At 44.2% G+C, this 22929-nt stretch overlaps 1 protein-coding gene across 1 annotated transcript in view; it reads right to left on the bottom strand.

The window, feature by feature from the left end:
• fat4 (FAT atypical cadherin 4) overlaps positions 1-22929 on the bottom strand; it is a gene marked incomplete at both ends in the record, with an annotated part of 111857 nt that overhangs the window by 77438 nt on the left and 11490 nt on the right. The window lies entirely within an intron of this gene.

Raw genomic sequence — 22929 nt, 5'->3', positions numbered from 1 at the left:
AATGATGCTGCTGCTAATTGTGCTATAAACACATGCACATACGGAGAGAAGATGTAATCATGGCACAGCGGGCGAGATGTGCCAATCTGAGGAGCGAATGCAATAAAATCTGTGTTTTTCTGGATAGTTAACAGCCTTAAACTCACAATTACACATCAAGATGCTGCGGTGTTGCCCTTCACACTAATTAAAGTCTCAGTCCCTAATCTACACAGTGAAACTTGGGCTGTCTGCTTCCTATTGGACCTAAATTGGTCACCAAACTAACAGTGGAAAGCTGAGCTACAGAGCCGTTGGACATTATTCTCCAGCTGCGGTAACACACCCAACAGCCTCTGAAGTTTTAATGGTTAAAATTAATGCTGGTTATTAGATTCCAATCATCTAAAATCACACTTCCCTTCCTTTTCTTTCTTGTTGGCGACATAAGAGCAGGTTTCCTTCCGTTCAGACGGAGCAATTTACCGGCATTTAGTCTTCTATTGAAACCAAAACAACTTCCGCCCACACAGCAAACGATCAGATCTGAGTAAACATGGTTTAACGACACTTTCAGAAAACCAATAATGTGCATTAAACAACACGTAGGCTACCACACTGCTGCTGCTGATCTGTGCTGCAGAGCTGCTCCTGCATGTGCATGTGACCCTGAGACTCATCGTATCAATATGTTTACCAGTGATTTGACTCAGCTGACTCGACACCATGAAAACATAAAGAGTCATACAGATCCGCGGATCTACTCCATCGAAAGCTAATGGGCCGGGAACCTTTCCTCGGCTCATTATCTGGTTCTGCTCCTTCTTAGCAAAATAAGAGAGAGACGGGAAAAGGAATTAAAAATAGAGAAGGAGAAGACAGATCGCATAGGAAAGTTAAACTTATAAGTGGTAGGGAGGGATGTTGAAAACTATAGTATATGACACAGTGAGAAGAAACAAAAATAAAGAAATAGCAAGAGACAAAGTGAGAAATGAGCCGAAATGAGCGGAAAATGGGGGAAAAATGGAAGAGAAAGAAAACTGGAAGGGGCTGATAAAGCAAAGAAAACAAAACAGAAGAGTAAGAAATAACGTAATGAGGTGGACGACTTTTTTAAAAAATGAGGGAAAGAAAACAAAATAAGGACAAAGCGGTGCAGTGAGAGCAGGCCCAGAAGGACTGAGCAGACTCCACGGCGTGAGTTTTATTGTCTAACTATTTAATTGTAAATAACAGGCCAACGCGATGTGAACGACCATTCATTCGGCCAGACAGAGTGATTAATCCATGCTGGGCTTTGGGAAGAGTGGGCAATGACTGTGTGTGTGTGTGTGTGTGTGTGTGTGAGTGAGTGTTTGAGTGTGTGAAAGAGGGAGAGAGAGAAAGAGAAGGGTCTTTCTTTTCCTTTCTTGTCTCTATCTCACTACCCTGCAGGTCCTAATTGGTTAATTTCATAAACTTCTCAAAGGGGTGCTCACTGAAGCCCTCCCTCCCTCCGACTTATTGGGAAAAAAGAAAAAAAACAGGAGCCGGTTTAGCATCAGCGCTACCTGTAGCTCCTCTGGTCTTTGTTGCAGAGGGGGGATGAGAGTCAGACGGCGTCCACAGGGGTTCCTTCACAGGGAAATACAGCAGGGGGAGGGAGCCGCGGCGCCGGGAAGCTGAAGCTGGTCACTTTGCAGTGTTTTATCCACGGGAAGAGTCGACTATGACCTGCTCATTATTTCACTCTGGGCTGCTGCCGTGATATCATAGTTAACAAGCTGGTCGGGGGAAAGTGAGTAAATCACACGTAGTGAAAAGGTGCTATCCAACAACACACTGCCTGTTTGTTTTTTTTCTTACTGTGCCACTGCTCTGAGCTCCTCTCTGGGTTTAAACTTAGTCTGGTCGTGATCTCTGGAGATTTAAGCCATTATGAAACTGCAGTTTAATAGGTTGCACAGAAATTAGAGATTAGACGTAGAGATTAGTCGTTGCAGTGCCTGTTGTGCAGCTCTAGCTTAACTAGCTGTGTGACAAAACAAACGTCAGCTTGCTAATGAACTGTTTAGTTTGGAGTCTGGAGACAGTTTTATAATGATGTGAACTGGAACTGGAATAAAAATCCAACAATAAACAAACAAATTACACAAATATCATGTTAATAAAAGTCCGTAATGATCGTAAAGGTTAGCATAGATGGACATGTCCAATTTAAGCCAAAGTAGCTACATATATTTTTCCATATATCAATTCAAGAAGTGTTAAGAAGTTATATACTGTACAACTGAGTAGTCGTGTAAGGACTGCTTGTTGTTGAGATAAAGCTACTATGATGATGTCTTGGCTAACTGTGGCCATTATTTTTGGTTTGACAGTGTTTTCCATAAAAAGTTTTCAATTGTTCAGCTATTTCTGAAGTTTAATCACAGTTTCATCACAAGTTTGATTCTTGCTACTAAACTTTACAAGCTGATGGAACCCCTTATATATCACCACAATAAATTTCTATTGTGTGGTTTTCTCTTGATAACAGAAAATACAGATTTTTGCTCCAGCCGCATTGTTTTCATGCAAGGGAGTCATTTGGCTTCATGCACAAAAAGTGTTAATGTTTGTTTTCCAACCGACGAGGGAAGTTGTTTCTTCTATATGAGGCTGAAAATAGATTTGATATGCTTGAAATAACATTCAATGAATGAACCATAATTGTGCATTACCAAAACAGCCCACAATAATCACCCAATAATAACTGCAATAAATGGCCGCCATCAAAATTGGTGCGGCCAGACATTGAAACGTCTACATCAGTTACTTTGCCTGCAGGAGTCGCCATGTAAATGCTGCTCTCTTGGAAGAAAGGCATTATGGAAACCTCCCTATCACGGCTCGGGATCACAGTCTTTAAAGTGTTTTTGCTCCTAAAATGAGCGACTGAGCCGAAGCTCTGAGGTCCGTGTTTACACTCCCCCTTCAAGGAAAGTGGACCCTGCATGTATGTCTGGTCCAGAGTCAGGAGGAGATACCATCGAAGCCCCCTTTTTCTGTTGCATGCGACGGGCGCACCGCTGCCTTTCCACCCACCTTGACCGATTATTCCGTTCATTTATTTATTTACGTGATTTTTGCACCGCTGCATCAAGCTTTTTACAAGAGGAATTCCAGCCTTTGTATGGCGGAGGGCCCTTCGCAACAGATAAAAACTCTAAAAGTATAAACAAGCTCCCATTAGGGAACTGGCGGCCAACCAGCCCTTACCTCAAAGGGGATCTGTGTTATCTGCAAAGCTGCCTCGGCCCGAGTCTGAGTGATTCACTGCATGGGTTCGCTGCAGAGGACTTTTGAGATGAGCCAGGTCTAGGTGCAACCACGGTCTAAAGGCCAATCTGTCTCCATAAACTTGACTCGTACACCCCTCCCTCCCCTCCTCCGAATGAAAGGACAAAGGGTGTCAGCATGTTTGGATCCATGCGCGTCGTCTCTTAAAAGCAATCCTACACTTTGGGTATGTGTGAACTTTGCGTTTTAGGGGTGCATTAAATCAACAAGTATGAGCCTCATGGACCATTAAGAGTGCAGCATTCTCATGAAACAGCAAGACACAGACCTGAAACGAATGAATTTCCCTCAGGTGGCATTTGGCTTTGGGCTGTTTCACTTAAGGGTTGATAAATATTGTCTCGGGTTTGGTATTGAAGGGGATTTTAAATCGACCCCCCCCCTGCTGCCATGTGCAACACTAGAGGTACTGTACCGCTGCTGCCATCCATCAGCATCACCAGAGCAGTTTACAGTTCTATAAAAGTGTTACTGTGTCTTTGCCTATCTGTAAATCAGGTGTGCAGAAGACTGACATCATAAGAAACATAAGACTAATAAACCAGCGACCAAATCTGAAGGAGTTTCATAAATAATGTATATTCAGAAAGGTAAGGCAATAAAAATGGAGACTGGTGCACCATGGGAATGCTGTCCTGCTGCTGAGTCTTGAGTCTTGCGAAAGGATATTTAAAGATTTCAGCGAGATTCAGAGGCAAAGTCGGTTCGAGAAGAGATGGAGTTGGAACGTGAGCTGTGAAATGAGCTAGCAAAAAAAAAAAAAAAAAGGTTTGCAGGAGGATGTGTTTCAGTGAGGGAGCAGAAACACAAACATTCACATCTGCAACTTTCTTTCATCTCAACTTTTCCGTGCCGTTAGCCATGACCACTGTTCAACATTTGCATTTACATATGCGACTCTGCAAAAGCCATCTTTTTTTTTTTTTTTTTGCTTATTGGGGGCCGCTTATCAGTTGCTGTTCCCAACTCGGCATAAATCCTGAGGATTAAAGGACTTCAAAAAAAAAAAAAAAAAAAAAGGAGAAGAAGTTTTTGAGGGTGTAGGAGGAGGAGGAGGAGGAGGAGGAGGGTGGTGGTGGAGGGTGGAGGGAGGGGTGTAGGGAGGCTGACAGGATGAAAAGAAGTTGGGGGCCCATAGAAATGCTAAGGAAGTGGCCCTCTTTTTTTTTTTTCTCCCCCAAAGTTGCTCAGGGGTAGGAAGTTCCCAGCTCCGCCACTTCATTAATTCATGCTATTTAACAAGTGGGATTGTGGTGGGGCTTCTTCGGCCCCCTTCACACTGGAACCAACAACAGTGCCATCAGTAACTGACAACCCCCCGGGCGGAGGGGCTATGGCCTCCGGGGTCCACGCTGCAAACAGAGCCACGGGAAGCAGAACCTTGCCATTCAAGAGTTCAGCCTTTATTTGTCATCCCTGGTTTCTCCCCACCATACACATCCCCAATCATGGGCCTCCGGGGGTGGACGGCGGATTGGAGGATGAATCTGTCCTGTTTCCTATTAGGACAGAATAGAATAAGGAGGAGGGGGAGGATGGAGGGAGGGGGTGGGGGGTTGCTCATCTGAGGAATCAGTATGCTCATCCATAACTTCTTAACGTTCGCTGACCACAGGGTTTGTGAGATGCTGAGAGAAGAGGACGAGGAGGAGGAGGAGGAGGAGGAGGAGGAGGAGGAGGAGGAGGAGGAGGAGAGTCGAGGTGGCAACTGCCAGAAAAAGAAAGAAAAAGAAACAAAAACGAGCGATGTGCTTACAGACCAGATCATCCAAACTTTTGTGGCAGATTTTTTTTTTTTTTTTTGCTATGTTTTTTTTGTGGCTAAATGACTCACGGGGTGTTTTCTCTTCCAGGAGCAATGAAACAACAATAATCAAAGTCCCACTAACAAAAAAAAAAAAAAAAAAAAATTAACAGTCTTTGAAAAACGCAACAGCTCCGGCTCCATTTAGACAATTCTTCACAGATAGAGTTGATTATGTGCCACAGTAGAAACACAGAACATCAACAACTGCACTTTTGTCTGGCTTGTCGTCGTCGTAGTTGTTGTTGTTGGCAACTGAACCAGAGTCATGGTATTAATTTAAAACTAAACAAGACAGGAGAGATACAAGAAACTGAATACTAGAAAATGAGATAAACAATCAACTCAATTACTGTATGAGAGCAGAGCTGAAGCTGTGGCCGTGATCTAACTCAATGTTTCCCAGGCTGGGGGGGAGTCAGGATCCCTGGATGGGTTATAAAATGTGACCTGATCCAGCAAAATGAGTCACTGTGATGCAAATTTCAAAATTGAGATTTTGGTATCAATGTAAAGGGGAGAAAATAAGCTTTAAAATGATACCCTATCATACATTGGATAGTTTTCAATATATGGCCATTTGAATTATGATCTTTCACTCTCTTTTTCCGATTGAAAACCTGAGAAAACTGCGTTTAAACAATATAGAACATCTCTGGTTTAAAGGCCAGCGGACTCTGGGGTCTGTTCCTATACCACGTGATTACACACTGTCACAGAGGCACCATTCAATGACCCTCGGAAAGCAGAGAATCTAACAATTCACATGCTGCCTCTATCATAAATGTTTCAGAAGTTATAATGTTTTGTTGATGTTTTGTAAAAAGAGTGGGTCACAAATGATGACAATAAAGAAAAAACGTCACTCTCATGCAAAATTATATGATATATTTGTGACTTTTTTGCTTCATGCCATATCTTTTATTCAAATTCTTAGGTATTAGACTGAATCTGGGTCATCCACTCAGCGAATTTGTCAAAAATCAAATTGCGTTGATGCCTGTCAGAAGGAACATTACCCAGAATCCCTCTGGAGATGCTGCCTGCCTGGGCCCCACATCACAAGGTGTTGAAATGAGGAGGGGGGGCGGGGGGGTATGGGAAGAAATTCCCATATCTGTAACCACCACAGCCTGTACGCTTCGGTCGACCTCGGCCATCCCACGATCTGCTCATTTATTATATTGCGCAACCTCCGAAGGGGAAAGCGACCGAAAATAAACACGGCGCATAGTGTTATATAGGCGAAGTGACATTATCTGGAGTCTGCTATCTATTATGGTGAGACCATAATGAATGAGGGTTAAAGAGTACACGGATGATGTCTTCTCAGAGCCGCAGTCGGCCCAGATCAGGGGGGAAAGAAGAGGGGGTACGAAGTTGTAAGGAGGCGGCCGCAGGCTCCGATCGCGGCTCGGCCTCATCTCTTAATTACTGATATAGTTATTAAAGCGCTGCCGCCGGTGGGAGGGGGGGAGAGACCACCAGAGAAGGATTGTCCCTGAATTATCACAGTCGCCTTTCATGGCCGTGGAAATCCTCTAAAGGCCGGTGATTCAGCGTCACACAAGGCTTTTATCGTCGTCACACTGGGGCCCGCGAGGATCCCCACTAAGACCTACAAAGCAGCGCACCAGTACACACACACAAGTGATCACACATACACTCAAAACACTGGTGTGACAATATACATATATACACAGATCGATTATATAACTCCTCACAGTTTTGTCCGTGTTGTGAAATATTAATTGATTAAGTGATCAGCAGATTAATGGAAATAAAAGCGGAAACTACTTTGATGATCAATTCTTCATCACAGTCACTTTTTCCTGTGTGACCGGAGCTTTTTTTGTGTGTGTGTGTTTTCCCACCATTTACCAGATCAAACAGTTTGCTGATCAACGGAGAGAAGAATCAGCCGATTAATCAAACTAATGCTGCTTCATCTCTGATCGTGCTGTTGATTAACACCAATCTCCCACAATGCAATGCACAAAGGGGAAAGAAAAAGCTATTTACAGCAGAAACAAAGTTAGAAAAAGCTGCGGGAGCGTCAAATACATTTATCTTATCATTTATCCTTCTGATGTTAAATTGTCCAGAGTCAGAGTTTGAGTCATGTGCGCATTTATTTCTTGTATGCAAACTTCAAAAGCTGCAAAGATAGAAATAATAATATCAGGAGGTAGTTCAGAGTCAGACTCTGAAATGGGGATGGGGACGTTTAGTTATGAGCGTGTTTTCCACAGACAGAACTTTCTGAGAAGTTGAAGCATCAAAGCTTCACACAGACACGACTCTGCTGCGTCTCTGGAGGAGACGGCTGAAATTAATGGCACGGTTTCATTTTAAAGAGAGGTCATCTTTTAGCTGCAACAGATCTGAGAAGAATCAAAAGTGCTGTTTATCCTTCAGATGTACACAAAGCCGAATGGAAACGCTGCCAATTATAACACACCAACACACACACACGCACACACACATCTCTCTCCTCCTTTAGTAAACTTTATTCCTGTTGCACGGTGACAGATGTAGAAAAGAGTACGGACCATTTAGGACAACAGCTTCTTCTCTTCCATTTTCCTCACGTCTCTGTTTTAAAACATTTCCCAGGATGGGACACATCTTTTCTGAATGAAGTAATGAGCATTACGGACGCCGCTGCCCTCAGCAACCCCCTTTTTTTTTTCCTCCAACTGGCTGATGACTTTAACATACATGGATGGGTAGAATGGGTAGACGCTACTCCCCCCCCCACCTCCTCCTTAGCCAAACAAGGGGAAATGCCTGGGAATTACCTGTTGGACCCAAGAGATCTTGGCAAGGCCCCCATGCCAGGGCGAAAGGGCCGCAGTGAAAACACTCACTTTAACAAACAAAGACAGAGGCGTCTCAGGTCTCGGGGGCAAAATTCGCTCATTAATTCCACTTAGCTCGATTTTGCACGGTTTTCACTGAGCAATGACTGACAGAGCTTCCTACAAAGACAGCATTGAGACATCTTCACCGAAAAAAAAACGCCTGATAAGGGTTACTGTCACGCTGCAGCAGTAGCAGAGGAACTGCGACTTTGACCACCAATTTGGCCAGGAAAAAGTTTCCGATCTGCCCCCCCCCCCCCCCCCCCCCCTTACGAAAACTTAAAGCTAAAGAGCACGGAGTCCTTAACACACTTTTTCCAAATTAAACGCAATATGCCGTTACATCTGATTGCTGGAGCAAGCCTTTGCTCAGCTGGGTTAAGTTAACCATCAAGACGGGTCAGTGCTTTTTAATGTAACTTTGTTGCCAGGAAGGACAGCGGCCCGCAATTAATTGTCAAAGGGAGAAGCGGAAATCCTGCAATAAGAGTTTCTAGGACAGTCCAGACTTGTCAATAGGCTGTAAAATGAGATGGAAAGAAAGAAAGGAGGAAAAATTTGGCCGAGCAGATGTGTCGCAGTTCATGACTCTTTTAGTCTTTTCCCCTTCCCGAATTCTCTGCCCCTTCATTCACTCATTGTTTCATCTGAGTCATTTTGAAAAGTAATGGAGGAAAAGGGCTGATCAGGCGTCTCTTTGAAGGTATCAAAAGCCCCCGCGGGCTTGTGACATCTCGGCCTGGTAACACGTAATCTCGGCGGTCCCAGGCTGTGCCACTATTAGCGTGGCAGCAGCAGCAGCAGCAGCAGCAGCGGTGTGTGTGCGCAGTGCAGAGAGAGAGCCGGCCGACCCCTGTGCTCGCTCAAACCTCGGCTAAATCTGTCTGATTCTCATCAAACGCCGAGGAGGGGGAGAGAGGAGGCTGAAAATGGATGGAGGAGGAGGAGGTGGAGGGTGAAAAAACTCAAGCCTAGACTCAATACAGACACTGCACCACACAACTCGCCTGGCAGGCAAAGCTGTCACCATTCAGTTTACTCCAGTCCTCCAAAGAGACAAGCCAGCTACGAAAACAGTCTGCTGTTGCTGGTGCCGTGAATCATGAGAGGGGAGAGAGGGAGAGACAGGGGGTGAGGTAATCTCAACTTAATGGAGTATGATAAGGAAAAAGTGTCTTTACCAAAACAAGGCAGGGTGACAATTGAAAGGTTAATTCTAATGAGGTTATCTCAACTTTTTTTCTCTGTCCTCCGTTTTTATGCTTGTGATGAACGCTTGACCTCAAGTTTCTGCAAAGTTTCACTTCTCTTCAAGTGGGACAAGATATTTCTTTGCCCCTTTCGTGTGACCTATATATATATTTTTTTACCACCGCGATCCGTCCACCACGTTCTCTCGCTCGCTCTGACCGCTTTTGTATTTTTACCCCCCTCCCCTCCTCTTCAAGGGGTTTAACCCCAGGTCACCACTAACTTCTTAATCAGTTCAGCACATGACCGTTCTTTTCAATCCCTGCATACCAGGAGAGAAGCACTCCCTGATACAGTATATTACAATAAAGAGCTCAGGACCCAAAAATCGAGGGACCATATCCCCCCCATATGAAAGCCGGGGCCCTGATACATCAATAGGCAGATTTGGGTGTTGGGCGGTGGGGAAGGGCTGCCGAAGCACTTCTCCAGAAAATCCACACTTCAAAAGAAGCGAGTATTAGATTGAGAAGGGGTGTGTGTGTGTGTGTGTGTGTTCGGAGGATAGAGTCCCTCTACAAAGTCTGCCATGCCAATCCACTGTGGTCACCGAGAGAAAAGAAAGAAAAGGGGAAAGAAAAAATCTGAAGGGAACCGAGATGTTAATGTGTGTGTTCTCGAAATTCTTTGAAGGATACGACGGGGCCGAGTTTCAAACAGCATAATGGTTACCAGTTGGCTTATCATCATTTCTGATGTCTTAAAAAAAAAAAAAAAAAAGCAGAATTCATGGGCTGCGATCTCCCACTGTCAACGCGGTATGATTTCACAGCATCCGACTCTCCCATTGTGATCTCATTACCGCGCCTTTCACCAAATGTCGGAAAGATGGTACTGAGGAGCGGGCGTTGACTGCGCTGTCAGAAAGAGGAGCCCGGGACCGTTTCCTGGGTCAGTCAAACAGCTCAAAGGGTTAGAGGTCGGAAAGCGCCCTGAAAGGTTGGAAGCCAAGTCAGGAGGGGAGGTTAGAGTTCAGCCCTTGCAGTTGTATTTCTTTTTCCTGCTCATAAAATCCCACAGAGAGCCCCACTCCCCCTCCCTACCCCCCATCAATCCAACCTACAAGCACAACTAGCAGTCGCGCCTTTCATCCACCCATTATCTCTAATCATATAATTCCTCCTGTTTAGTATGTTCTCTTAATCTGTCTGCAAGATTACAGATTGAGCTGTGAAAAGCCACGAGATAAATTGCACTAACATGCAATGACAAACAACGGGATTAAGTCACAGCGATAAAAAATGTGTGTTTTTTTTTTAACTTAATTTCTTTTTTCTATATTATTCACTGTATCTGTAGGAATCTGTAGGTGAAACAATGACACGATGAGGTCAGGAACTCGCTTTGAGTTTGCACCTAAAAACTTCAGTGCCGCATTCTTCGGCATCAAATCATAGTCGAAAAATTATTTTTGGCAAGCCGTGGCGATATATTAGTTAGTGTTTTGGAACACACTGAAACACGCACAAGCAGAAATTATTCCATCCTTCACACAACCTGGACGTCTGCCCGGACTGAGCCCACATACAGTATTTATCAGCAGGGAAACAGAGCCAGTGCTCACTTCAAAGGAGAGCCTTCGATAAGACTGACCTGATAACCTTAAACTTAGACCAGTGTACTACACACTCTGAAGAGTGGCCAGGGCTCTTTTGGCTGACACAGACTTGTAAAAAACAACAGCAAGTGCCTGAGAGCAGGACTTGCCCGGCGTTGAACTCAACAAATGTTGGGTTTTTTTTTTCTTTTTTTGGACAGCTGCTACCTTTTGTTATTATTTAGAAAAGAAAGTTTATGAGTTAGGATAAGTACTAGAAATTTTATGTTTTGCAGATTCTCAGTGCTTTGATCTAAAGTTTTTATTCCTAACAGAGTGAAGCCTTTAAATCAGCAGTTAGCCATGCTAATGAAAAGTAAAAGGCAAGACGTCATAATACATCTGAGGAACACAAACATGTTTTGTGATACAGAATAAAAAATCTGATTCGTCAAAATGAGTCAAGTCACTGAAATTCAGGAGTTTAGTCCAGTTTTGACAGAGTAGCTGGAAAAACTTAAAGGTGACATGTTGTATAGAATGAGACTCATGTGTTTTTTGATTATAAAGCAGGTTAGGTATCAAAACACATGGTCCACCGAGAAAGTTTATGTATTAAAAAAACAGCCTTAAAACAAGCTGTCAAGACTTCTGTGACATTGTGATGTCATAATGAAGTCATGTAAATAAAAGAAACCATGCAGCAAAGCTCCACCCACCGCAATCCACCATGCAGCCTCTTGAGCGTTTTACCTGAAGTCTGATTTGACCACACAAAAAAAACACAACGGCCAATCAGAAGAGAGGCTGAGGGCTTCCTCTTTTCTGATTGGCTGACTGATGTGTTGATATTGGAGCTCCAGAGAGAAGCCCGAGAGACGCAGGTTTCATCACATCTTCCTGGAGACATTAATTAAAAGTATTTTAGGGAAATTATACAGTATCCACATCACATCTCCATGATTAGCTGTGAGTCGTGATGCAACTATTTGATGCACTGGAACGGCATCAGGAGCAATATTGACTCTATTCAGTGAATCAGTCATCAACCAGATGTGACTGAAACAGATTAAATGGTGTTTCTTAGTCGCTGTAGCAACACAATGTCATAAACTCTCAAGACCAGCACAGTTAAAATTACAGAGTCTTAATGCACAGAACGTCTGGACTCCTACATTTTCCATATTAGAACCAACAGAGCAAAGCTTTGTCAGAAACTTTCTACCCTGTAAATGCCAACGTCTTTCAACTTTGTCCCTCGGGGAATTAAAAGATTTGTAGTTTCTGTTTGATGGAGTTAGAAGTGATGTATATTAGTATTGGTATTGGATCAGTCCTCAGAAGTGACGACTACAAAATGATTATGTACCAATAGAGTCAATATTGGAAGAGGCAACGCAAGACCAGTGTGTCCCTACAGGCGAGGAAAGACACAGTAAAGTACTGGTCTACACCCACTTGAGAACATCAGTGAGGCTCCCTGTTTGTGAAGATGAACAAAGTGAAGAGCGCTCTCCTCCTCCCGCAAATGAAGATGACAAACAACCTCTGCACTCGGAGGCGATGGGACTCGGGAGGGAGAGTGTCAGGGGTCAGGGAATGAAACGGCAACACCTCTGCTGCCACTTGACAGGATGAAGAAAGAGCGGGAGACCGGGGGGTGGCGGGGTGTTTGAGAGAGAGGGGTGGGAGTATAGCACTTGAGGCCAGAATGGAAGACACAAGCCTCCCAGCAGCAGCAGTCAGAGGCAAGGGGACACAGGGGCTACTGTTCCCATTGAGGTCTTTGTCTCCCAAGCGATCTCTTGTTTTTCCTCAGCAAACCGTGGGCACAATGAAGGCGGCATGCTCCCCTCCCCTCGCGCAAAAGGGGCTGTCAATACTGGACCTATCAGACCCTGAATGGCCAAATCAGCCTTCCCATGAAAATCAAGTCAATGACCTGCTTCCCCCTGGCTCTCCTCCTTGTGAAGTGGGTGACAGCTATAATTTCAATAAGTAAAACAAGAAGGAGAAAGAGAGGGAGCAAGAGAGAGGGAGAGAGAGAGCAAGGAGAGGGTAATAAGGAGAGAGGGTAGGGAGTTTTCTCACATGTTGCTGAGGGGACTTTGCCCCAGACTCGGCATCCTCATATAAAATGCATTAATTCCTTCGCTGTGAGCTCACCGTAAATGATTTGATTGTGGCCGATTCGACATACTTTTCCAAGCTTCCCTGAGCGCCATTTAAAAAAAAAAAAAAAGAGGAAGGAAAAGAAAACACACACACACATAAAGAAAAAAAAAACATGACGCTGGGAATGCTAAGACAATTTTGAACCAAACATTTAACTTCAGCCTTCTGACCCAATCAAGTGGAAGAGAAGACAGGCTTTGTCCACCTTGGCCCATCCAAGAAAAGTTAAGGGAAAGGAGGGAGGGGGGGAAGAGAGGAGGAAAAGAAATGTAAAGATTTTGCCAAGCTTTTGTCACGCCTTAAGGACTGGCTTAGTCAATTGCTGTCAGATCAAGAAGACAGAAAGAAAAACAGCCGTGGTTGCCTTATATAAAAAAACACTTTCTCTCGCGGCCAAGTCGGGAGAGTCCCCATAGACAGAATTACACAGTTACTTTTAAAGGATTTGCATTTAAAAGATTGCGTACAGGCCTGAATGCGGGTCGTTTCCCCGTGACCATAGAAACACTAGAAAAGGTGGAAAATTCAGTCCGCTGAACTTTAAACGACTTTATTAAAGTGTCACTAATCAGACGTGAAAGACACAAGGTTTTAGTGTTTGGGCAAACTTACAGAAAACTTAAAAAAAAAAAAAAAAAGCTTAATGACCTGTTAAGAGCATTACTTTGAAAAGCCGTGTTGATGTCCCATTCCATAATAAAAAGAAAAGCCCCCGTTGCTCACGTCGTCGATGTCGGAGGAGGAGGAGAAAGAAAGGAAAAGAAAAAATTAATACCTAAGATATTCCAAGAATTTGACTTAAGTGTTGCGAGGGGGAATTCTGACATCAGGCCAGAGGTGTTGTAAAAACAATCCTTTAATACCTGCCTCTCATCTCGTTTCCAACCATTGTGATCGCAGCTATTTAAATGCACGCTGGCGTTTTTTTTTTTTTTTGCCCACTCGAAGCTGAACCTGCTTTTACATTCATATACAGGATATCACCGTCTCCGTGGGAAACAAATATTGTTCATCCAAACAGCCACCAGCCGTGGAAATGTAATCTAACAGTTTTGAGGAAAAAAAATACAAATTACCGATGATAAATGCTTGATTCAGAAACATGCTGGCGTGTACACCCCCCGCCCTGCCGCCAACCACCGCCACCCACCCTCCGTCTTCTCCACACCCCCAAGAAAATGCCAAATTCCTAAGCAGAAAATTGCTACCATTACAGTGTAATGGGATAACAACCCGAAGAATAATCCCTCGCTAACAATGCTGAGGTTTGAAAAGACTCCTGTGAGTCCTGTTTGGTGTCTGCCAGTGGAGCGCCGCATTTTACAGCCTCCAACCGGCGATGTAATCTCCGCTCAATGGAGGACCTGGAGAGAGAGCCTCCACACTGGGGTCTCTATCCGACCATCCATTGATCTATCCATCCAACCCCTAAAGAAATGATAGACCTCATTTCCATTCAACACCAAACCGCGTGAAGAGGTTGAGGGAGTCGGGGAAGAGGAGGAGGGAGGGAGGGAGGGAGGGGGGTCTTATGATTGGAAAGAATAAAAGTCTCAACAAGACAGGAAGGGATGGGGGGGGGGGGGGGGGGGTGGCAGGGATTTGGGGGTTGGTAGATGAATTAGCATCGGTGCTACAGAATAAAAAGAGCCTCTGATCTTCCCGGCTGGTCCTAATCATATACACACTAAATGAACCATCCCGGGACTTCTCCCAAGTTAATTTCGGTGCAAGAATTAATTAAAGCGAGAGCTGAGCTGATGTATGCAGAGCAGCAGAAAAACAACAATGTAAACAACACCGACAATGGGGTAATGATTGCAGGGGGCTAATTTGTGTCATAATGATATGAATTTGATTTTGTGAGGAGAAGAATAAGATTAATGAGCGAAACAAAAACGCTTTTTTTTTCTCTTTTAAGGAGATGAGAGGTCTCCGAGGGATATTCATTTCACCTCATTAGCATAATTCCTGAATAATGCGCTCTGCATTGTGATGCACCGGAACAATGTGCAGGAATTTCATGGTTTTGCTGCTGAGAACTGAGGTATCCTGATTTGACACCAATGTCATCCTGTTCTATTGCTCTGACGTCCAAATGTTATCCAATATAACAAAAAAAAAAAAAAAAAAAGCCTGAACAACCTTGCCTCTGACAAACGCACAACTAATGATTTGAATAATGTCTCAAATAACCAATTTCCCTTCTCGAGGTCAGGAATGAATGCTGAGGCCAAAGTGGACAAAAAGTCCTTACAATGTTCAGAAAACTTTAAACTAGTTCGTCTATGTACACCTTTATGGTAAGTGGGCCAACTCCATCTGCTGATGAAGACCAGGTAATAAGGCTGAAAGCTCCAGGACAGCTACAGAGCAGATCCTGTGCTGAGACTGTTTTGTTTTCCAAGATCAAGAACGAACACTGGCAAATAACTTGTCATGGCAACAACAGTTTTATCTGCACTTCAAACTTCAATGACATCAATGGTTAATAATTTTGTTGATGGTTGTTAAACTGCTCATCTCACAAGATCTTTGACTTGTCTTACACAATTATCCTTAACAAAGCCATACCACACACAAGAAACAGCCAATATAACTTTTATGAACTGTCTTTATGTCAATCTGCTTTTAATTCATGACAGAAAGAGACAGGATTAGGAGAGAGTAGTATGACAATGACAGCACCAGCGGACACCTTCTGTACATTTAACACAATAAAGTCAGAATTTACTTGGCGTCAATGTCAAATCCACTTCATCCCCCAACATCTGCCCCCTCAGTCATCTAACTCCCACGTGGGAAAAGAGGAGGTGGATACACAATCCTGGCTCTTGTGAGAGACCCGAGTCGTTGTTGTGTTAATACCGAACAGCACCATGTCCACATATGGAGTCGTACACTCGGGGCAGACGGGGCACTTTTGACAGTCAGGGGATCAAACTGGTTCCATATGACCACAGCTGGCATTACTCAAGGCCCGGGGGCAACTATGGCTTCCTCGCAGTCCGAATAAAAGGACTCGTGCAAACACGACAGCGGGAGTCGTGTATAAAGCCTGCGAATAAATCTTGAGTTTCAAAGGCGATCCGAAACCCGATGCCCATGCCCTATTACGATTGATTTCCATGCGGGGCGTTTAAGTCCTGAGGAGGATACTCGCAGTGGACTTGATCTCCTTCGATTAAAGCTGCTCTGGCTGGAATTTTATGTGTTAAAAGAAACAATCATTATAACAACTGGTGATGTATAAATTACATGTTTATGCTATAGTTTTCCATTCCCAGTGTCCTAGCACGTCAATATGCAACAGTGGATTATTTTACACAACCACTAGGGGACAGCGAAGAATCTTGAAAAGCGACACATGGTGGCTCTATCTATACATGTATTTTAGGTCAGTTAGAACAATTAATGCAAATATTGACTGAGATAGCTTTCAAATATTATGAACTAGTCAAACTTGACTTGTTTTTGTGAAACCAGAACAAGCTGTAAACACAATAGTGATGTGTCAGCAACATTAGCACTAAAATCAAATCAAATGGGTCACATTTTTGCTCTGTTTTGGTCCCCTGAGGAAAATCTGGCTCTTTGCAGCAGCGAGCATTAAGCTGTGTTCATTAAAAACCAAAACAATAACCTTAAAGGAATAGTTCAACATTTTCGCAAATTGTCCGATTGCCATGATCCTATAGTCATAGCAGTAGGTCACAACTTGTCCACCAGAGCGTTTTGGAGTTGTTGGATTGTGTATTTGATGAGTTTGATGAGGCAAACCAAGAAATCCCATGAGCCTCCGTAGCGTAGCTCTGAGCAGCTCGCGACTCTGCTCCGCCGTTCTAAAAATAGCTTGCACCGACAATTAAAGGTAACAAACCTACTCCTAAAACTATAGGGATTATGGCAATGGGCCAATTTGCCAAAATGTTGAACTATCCCTTTAAGCTGTGTTCATTAAAAACCAAAACAATGAGCTTAAAGAAGCTCAAACGCAACAACGACACTAACAATTCATTAGCAGGAGCCATGGATGAGGATGTTATGGTGATGACATTTGTGTGTTTCCTCTCAGAACTTGTAATTAATCATTACTAAAATACAAATAACTTGTCATCTCTGTAACTCTAAAACAATATCACATTCCTTCATGACAGGACGGAAATAGAGAGGTTCCTATTTTAATGTGTGACAGGATAATATGATGAAATCACACTTCAAACTTGAGGAGAGGGAAGCGAATGACGTCCCACGAGTGCGTCACTTAAGCGTCTCTACCGAGTACAGACGTTTTCATCAAAGAGCAGCAAAGTGCCGGCCTCCATAGGCAGCTCACGAGGGACAAAGAGAATATACTGCACTCTTTTACTGCCCGGCCTGCAGTGAGGCATGATGGGAAGTAATAACCACATCATTACCAACAGCGCCTCAGCCTTGTCAGACGTCAGAGGAATAAAGGAAGCATGCAGAGTTCACGCATCGGGCTGCCAGTCTACCGCACCGTAGGGCTCTGTCGCACATGTGGACGCTGCTCACACACACACACACACACACACATACACAAACATCCTTTGGCCTGATGAAACAACAATCACAGTTTCTAAGAGTTTATCCACACACTTACTGACTGACACACATAGCCGGTTGTTGAGCTGCCAAGACGAAGAGGCAGCTCTGCTTCCGCTCTGAGTTCTGCCAAGGCGGGGTCAAAGGTCGCATGATTCACTGGGAAGAGTCCTGAGAGTGTTGCTTTTCCATTGGATCACTCACTCATTATCAAATAACTGCATCAAATGGCAAGAAGCCTCAGCTGGACCATGTGTAAATCTGCAAGTGGAGGGATTAGCACCGGGGCAGCTGGCGTGACTGAGGACTGCAGCCGGTTTAGGGAAAGATCATGATGCGAAACACACTCACACACACACACACACACACACACGGAGACACACACTACACACAGCGTGCAGAGACACATGTCTAGCCAACTTTCTCCCTCACACACCCCAGACTTTTCTGCTACTGCCTCAAAGTCTTGTGCATGTGTAATAATTCACATTTAGTTCAGGACAAATAACCAGAGAACTAAAAAAAAGTCAATTCCAGAAAACACTACAGTACATCGGCCATAATGCATCTCTACAGTCTTAATTGGTCAAAAAAAAGTCTAGTTAATGAATATTGGAACAAAAGATGAAGTCGTTTAAAGTGTTTTTTTTGCGTGTGCAGCTACTGTTCTTGCCTAATTCTTATTTCATGGACACTGACATTTATTTCTACTTCATTTGTATTGGAAACAGCTTTAAACACTGCTACTGCTCTGAGTTTCTATAGGGAGCAATGACTTCATAATTTATAGATTTTTGCACAGTGGAAAGCATTTGAAGAAGATATTTAAGAGGTAAGAAGTTTCATGTGGTGCCTTGTTGTTGTACAGCTCTCTCTCATCTACCCATAGTCCTTTATAGCACTCGCTCTGCAGACCTCAGTATAAGTGAAACCCCACTAGCAGCGGCAGACCCCTGGAGCAGATAGAGACATAATGTAATATCTGATCACCCTCCATGTAATACCATAAGAACACAATGTCCTGGGAGAGAGACTTCATTACGATCTGTCTGTCAACAGCAGGGCAGCCAAGTTTAGACAAACTTTTGGATGATTCATTTTTTTCAGTGGGCTGTTTTTTTTTTTTTTTTCTTTCTTCCTTCTTCTTCATCTTCATCTCGGTGAGCTACGTGTCAGTGCCAGAGACGCCAAGCGGGATAACTGCAAAAAAAATGAGGAAAGGGGGCGCCAAGATTTGGTAGATTGTGTAAAAAGTATGCGAGAGCTGCGCTGTTTGGGGCTCAAGGCATGTAACTGTTATAAGAAGGTATGCATGTGAGTGTGTGCATGCGCGCACGCACACACACACACACACACACACACACACACACACACACACACACACACACACACAAAGACACACACATAAACAATGCAAAGGATGTCAAAATAGCTCAGTGTTTGAAAGGAAAGACCATAAAGTCAACTTCAAGGACGCCACTTTGTGAAATTACACCTCAACGTCCCCACACGATTGAGCCTGATGAAATTAGGCCACTTCACCCATTTGCATAGGAAAATCACAGGGTGGGCGAAAAAAGAGAGAGAAACAGAGAGAGGGAGAAAGGGAGAGGACTTAAAAAGAGTAAAAATAGCACATTGTCAACGAATGTAATCGAAACCAGAGCCGCAGCTTTCTCTTTCACGCTTTAAGAGCTCAAATCAGTCAGACTTTGCTCTCGGTTTGCAGCTCAAGACTTCACCAGCTTTGATAGAAACATAACTTCAGTCTGACAGCAGAGCCGACGGAGGGAGGGCAGCTCAGGTATACCTCCACTTGAGAGTCTACAGAGCCTCAGTCACGTTGACTGGACCCGCACTTTTGCTACCCAGAACCCTGCCTGAGCAGCTGGTTTCAATTAAACAGCCCCAAGTGGAGAGAGGAGGGGGGGGCGGAGAGGAAGGCCACACTCACCAAAATGGTTGGCTATTTCCAGCCAGGAGTTCTCTCTGCTCTCTGTTTCTGACAGCAGATCAGTTGTTCGAAAATTTGTGTAAACACGGTGTTTTGTTTGCTGCGCAGGGGCCAGGCCTTCCACCCGCTGCCATGCACGGCCATACAATACGGCATGCAAAGATGGAAATGCTTGAAGGGCGAAGCTTGCATCCAGTGTGCTTTATGATATTTCACTTTAAAGAAGAAGAAGAAGAAAAAAAAGATGCTTTAGGATTATTGCCCTGGAAATAGAGAGCAGCAGCGCCAACACAGAGTCCGACTCTGATCCAAGAATCTCTTCGAATGAGATAATAATCCTCCAAAGTGAGGCTCATGCTCCGCAGTTATTGTCTTGGTGACCACAAGCTATTTTTCCCCGAGACGTTCCACTCGGCTACATTCTCAAACAACCACAGCCTTTCTGTAAAACGACCCATGGGAGGATGATGTGTACGGGCAATTTAACGAGGGAGGAAACTCGTGTGCTCTGGACGACGTCTGCAAGGTGCTTCAGAGTCAACAACGCTGCGCAGAGACACCTGATGAGTAGAAGCACCTGTCACTCCAGAGAAAAGCTTAAAAAGGGTCAGTTCATGTAAAACTCCAAGAAATATATTTACCCTGTGATGCATATCTGGTGTAATTTGGCCTTCTTTGTCATGGAGTAATGGAAGAAACGTCCAGCAGTGTGAACTCAGGCTTTAATACGTTCACAGTATTAATAAAGACCTGGTTTATAATCAAAACAGACATGGAAATCTCACTTCATACAGAATGGGCTCTTTTAATGTGAAGTGAAGTTCTGTGGGTTTGAACAATGTCTGGCTGGGGAGGCTTGACTTTTAAATGACTTGCCCCTCGCTGGGTCAATAAACTCTCTGCAGAAGACGGGTACAAAAAACTGAAAACAAACATTTAAATCAGCTATAACAAGGGGGGGAAAACCCATTAGATCACACTGGATGGCTCAGGATATTTTCAAGGTCCAGGACAAGGCCAACAAGCTGTCGAACGAAGAGCACGAGTAGAGTTACGACTAACACTCTCTCTGCATGATTTGAACAAAAAAAAAAACTTAACAACTTGCATAGACATCGAGTGCAGGAAAAGTCATGCAGGGACATTTTGAGAGCTGAAATATTTCAATTTCCAAAATTGAAACCAGCTGCTAATCGACTGTGGCTTGGCTTATTCATCGGACTTAAGACCTGCACAGCAGAGAGCGCAGGAGAAGGCGCACGATTTTTCCGAGCTTGAAAAGCAATAATCACAACAAACACGGCGTGAAAACATAAAAAAAAAAGAAAAGAAAAGAATGCATTCGGTGCAAAATGCTAAATCACAGTCTGGTTAACCTCTGTGTAAAGCGAGCGGAGGGCAGGAGCTGCAGCAGATCTCCTGATGGAAAACTCATAAAATAAGAGGGGAGATAACAATAACACGGGCTCTCGCTCTCTGGTGCCAGTCTATCTTTGCTTGTCTCTCGTCTCTGACACTAAAGCTCTACTCCGGCTCTCCTCCTTCCCCGCCTCCCAGCTCCAACCTCCCTGCCTCACCCCCGCCCCTTTTCCTCCCTCCTTCCATCCTTCCCTCCTTCCCTCCTTCCTCCATCCAGCTCCTAAATTATCTGTCCGAGGCTGAAGGAGATACCCCCCCCCCCCCCTTCCTGCCTGGGGGTCGCTTGCTTACCACAGGCTGCCGGGGTGAGGGTGAGGGTGAGGTGTGTGTGCGAGCGTGCGCCTGAGAACAGTGCAGACGAAGCAGAAAACGCACTATTCCACCTCTCGTTTGATGTCCCAGGAGGTGGGAGGATCCGCGAAGGAGGCAGGCAACCGCACTAAATGTCACTTTGGAGGTGCCGTTGATGGACGGCCGGCGGGGAAGTGAGATGTGCAAAAGAGCAGGAGAGAGAAAGAAAAAGAGAGAGAGAAAAAGAGAGAGAGACAGGTCAACCAGGCAGCACAGTGAAGTCTGAGCTCTGAAAACAATGGAAATTTGCAGTGTGTGTTTCTGCATGTGGATGTGCTCGAGTGTTTGTTGACGCTAGAGAGCTCGGTAAGTCACGTGTAAGAACAAATCATTCTGTAGCTGGGATCCATTATTACCGCAGAGGAAACGTGCCAAAATCAACCCTCCGCTCTCCCTCGCTCTCTCTCCATCCCTCTCTAACTCCCTGCATTTTACAAGTGAAAGTAGTGGAACATTATTTTTTTTTATTTATTTATTTTTCAAACTTTCAAAGCTGGACAGACTCGGTCATATTTTACGGTCCCTTCACAGTCGGAGCAAGAGAGAGAGAGAAGTGATGAAGAAGTCTGTGCTGAGGCAGAGATCCGTCTGCAGGACCAGGTCAGGGAAAATGTACAATCACACTGTAGCTCTACCTGATCATTCCTACTCTCAGCTACTTCCCAATCAACCTTGCTGTGGTTGAGTGACTGTAAAGCTTGGAAACTTTAGATCACAGCTTCTGATGGACCTTTCTGATTGCAGCTGAAGGAACCCCTCCCCTCCTCTCCTCCCGGTGCAAAACGGTAAACGGCTCCCCTTTTGATCACGCCTGATTCTGCAGACCAAAGGAGAAAGGCATTTCTCGGAGGCCGAGATTAATACTATTTCTGTCGCACATTTGGTCTGAACATGTGCGCTTAAAGACGGTGGAATGACCCCCCCCACCCCCCCTCCTCCTCTCCCAAATGAGGCATGACAATCAAAGTCACAGAACAAGAGAAATGTATCTCTGATGTGAAAATAAACCTGATGATGCAAAACTCTGCCGAGCATGCACAGCTATGGCCACATCCATTTATTATTCTAACCCAAGGCCCTGTATTGACTTTGCATGAGGCAGAAAAGGGGCAAAAAAATGAAATGAACAAAAAGAAAAAGCTTTTTGCGGACAGTCGACCACAGAGCTGAGAGAGTTTTCTTTTAATATTTGCATACATTCCCCTTTATAAACACAATTCAGCGGCAAACCAGGTTTAAAAATAGTGTGTGTAAATAATTTTTTCTGTCTTAACCTGTTTAGAGAAGCAGTGGGGTGGGGTTACCACACCAGGACAATTCAGTTTGCCACAAAACACAAGACCATGATTTCTACAAAGTTAAAACAATACCAGAGAAATCTCAAGGTTGTTTATAGTTTTTTTTTCCTCTTCAGTTTACTTTGACTAAATCTGACGCTGCAAAACTCACGCAGGGTCCAAGGCCTGGGACTGAACCTCAATACACAACAGGATTAAAACACACCAAAAACTGCGAATAACAACTATAGATACACAAACCTGATTTAAACCAATGCTATGCCATCCATCCATCCATCCATCCATCCATCCATCCATCCCTCCATCCATCCATCCATCCATCCATCCATCCATCCATCCATCCATCCATCCATCCATCCATCGTCTATACTGCTGATCCATGCAGGGTCATGGGAGGGAACCAAACC

This window comes from Trachurus trachurus, assembly GCF_905171665.1.
Source record: "Trachurus trachurus genome assembly, chromosome: 10".
Lineage (NCBI taxonomy): Eukaryota > Metazoa > Chordata > Actinopteri > Carangiformes > Carangidae > Trachurus > Trachurus trachurus.
Note: the sequence above shows the minus strand (reverse complement) of the source record. Positions and strands in the feature narration are given on the sequence as shown.